Source organism: Triticum aestivum, chromosome 5B (genome assembly GCF_018294505.1).
Source record: "Triticum aestivum cultivar Chinese Spring chromosome 5B, IWGSC CS RefSeq v2.1, whole genome shotgun sequence".
Classification (NCBI taxonomy): domain Eukaryota; kingdom Viridiplantae; phylum Streptophyta; class Magnoliopsida; order Poales; family Poaceae; genus Triticum; species Triticum aestivum.
The window spans coordinates 133606507-133608014 of NC_057807.1; positions in this window are offsets into that span (position 1 = coordinate 133606507).

The window sequence follows — 1508 nt, forward strand, 5'->3', positions numbered from 1 at the left end:
TTTCGCAACGGTGCATACTCAGGGAGAACACTTATACCTTGAAATTTAGTGAGAGATCATCTTATAAAGCTACCGTCGAACTAAGCAAAATAAGATGTATAAAAGATAAACATCATATGCAATCAAAATATGTGACATGATATGGCCATGATCATCTTGCGCCTTTGATCTCCATCTCCAAAGTACTGTCATGATCTCTATCGTCACGACATGACACCATGATCTCCATCATCTTGATCTATATCAATGTGTCGTCACATGGTCGTCTCGCCAACTATTGCTCTTGCAACTATTGCTATCGCATAGCGATAAAGTAAAGCAATTATTTGGCGCTTGCATCTTATGCAATAAAGAGACAACCATAAGGTTTCTGCTAGTTGCCGATAACTTCAACAGAACATGATCATCTCATACAACAACTTATATCTCATCACGTCTTGACCATATCACATCACAACATGCCCTGCAAAAACAAGTTAGACGTCCTCTACTTTGTTGTTGCAAGTTTTACGTGGCTGCTACGGGCTGAGCAAGAACCGTTCTTACCTACGCATCAAAACCACAATGATAGTTCGTCAAGTAAGTGCTGTTTTAACCTTCTCAAGGACCGGGCATAGCCACACTCGGTTCAACTAAAGTTGGAGAAACTGACACCCGTCAGCCACCTATGTGCAAAGCACGTTGGTAGAACTAGTCTCGCGTAAGCGTACGCGTAATGTCGGTCCGGGCCGCTTCATCCAACAATACCCGCGAACCAAAGTATGACATGCTGGTAAGCAGTATGACTTGTATCGCCCACAACTCACTTGTGTTCTACTCGTGCATATAACATCTACGCATAAAACCTGGCTCGGATGCCATTGTTGGGGAACGTAGTAATTTCAAAAATTTCCTACGCACACGCAAGATCATGGTGATGCATAGCAACGAGAGGGGAGAGTGTGTCCACGTACCCTCGTAGACCGAAAGTGGAAGCGTTAGAACAACGCGGTTGATGTAGTCGTACGTCTTCATGGCCCGACCGATCAAGCACCGAAACTACGGCACCTCCGAGTTCTAGCACACGTTCAACTCGATGACGTCCCTCGAACTCCGATCCAGCCGAGTGTCGAGGGAGAGTTCCGTCAGCACGACGGCGTGGTGATGATCTTGATGTTCTACCATCGCAGGACTTCGCCTAAGCACCGCTACAATATTATCGAGGAGGACTATGGTGGAGGGAGGCACCGCACACGGCTAAGAGATCAAGAGATCAATTGTTGTGTCTCCAAGGGGTGCCCCCTCGCCGTATATAAAGGAGTGGAGGAGGGGGAGGGCCGACCCTCTCTATGGCGCGCCCTAGGAGGAGTCCTACTCCCACCGGGAGTAGGATTCCCCCCCCCCTTCCAAGTAGTAGGAGTAGGAGTCAAGGAAAGGGGAGAGAGAAGAGAAGGAAGGAGGGGGCGCAACCCCTCCCCCTAGTCCAATTCAGACTAGGCCTTGGGGGGGGGGGGGCGCCCAACCTCTCC